This window comes from Carlito syrichta, unplaced genomic scaffold (genome assembly GCF_000164805.1).
Source record: "Carlito syrichta isolate Samal-C Ts95f unplaced genomic scaffold, Tarsius_syrichta-2.0.1 Scaffold306628, whole genome shotgun sequence".
Lineage (NCBI taxonomy): Eukaryota > Metazoa > Chordata > Mammalia > Primates > Tarsiidae > Carlito > Carlito syrichta.
In genome coordinates this window covers 540,991-541,962 of record NW_007250724.1, presented here as the reverse complement: position 1 = coordinate 541,962, position 972 = coordinate 540,991, and positions in this window count along the sequence as shown.

Below are 972 nucleotides of genomic sequence, written 5' to 3'. Positions count from 1 at the left end.
TCTGTGGGACCCAGGAGAGGGGCCTGGCACAGAAGCCTTACAGGAGTACCCTTTCCCTTTCTCCTCTCTCCACCTACATAGGCACCTCCTCCAGGAAGCCTTCATACCCCAGGGTTGGGCCTCCACGTAAGCTGCCCCTTCTGACGTCCAGCCAGCAAGGCCAGGTCTATCCTAAAACCTTTATGACCCTGGGTGGGCAGAGTACAACACACTTTTCTCTGACACCATCTTGTCACTGACAACTCAGGATAGGTGCATGGAAGAATGGTCCCTGCCCACAAAGGATGGCGCCCCATACCATCTTATGTTGGATTCCCCACATCTTCTCTGTGGTATTCCATACATTCCTGGTCTCTGTTCCCCACAAAGCGGGCCTTCCAGGCCCCTCTGGGCACCAGTGTTTTGAGAGTGTTGCTGTAAGTATATACTAGCTCCACCGGAAGAAAAAAGCCAGGTGGGCCAGGTGTGGTGGCTCAAGCCTGTAATCCCAGCACTCTGGGAAGCCGAGGGGAGAGGATTGCCTAAGCTCAGGGGTTCGAGACCAGCCTGGGCAACTTGGTGAGACCCCGTTTCTACAATAAGTTAAAAAATAAGCTGGTCGTGACAGCACGCGCCTGTAGTTCCAGCTACTTGGAAGGCTGAGGTGGAAGGGTCTCCTGAGTCCAGCAGGTGGAGGATGCGGTGGCCGTGAGCGTGCCATTACACTCCAGCCTGGGCGACAGAGTGAGACTCCAACTGGAAAAAAAAAAGAGCCAAGTGTCCTGCCCCCTACCCACCTCGACCCAGTTGGTTGTGTGGGAGACAGGAGGGGATGGCTCAAACATGCTTACTCTCTCCAGTCCACTCTGCACACCCACCCACAACCACTGAAAAAAAGGCGCCAAGGGAAGGTGTAGGAGCCAGGCTTCCAAGGGCCGGAAGAATCAGAAGAATGGGATGGGCTGAGGGCCTGGGCTCCGGCAGGCCTTGCAC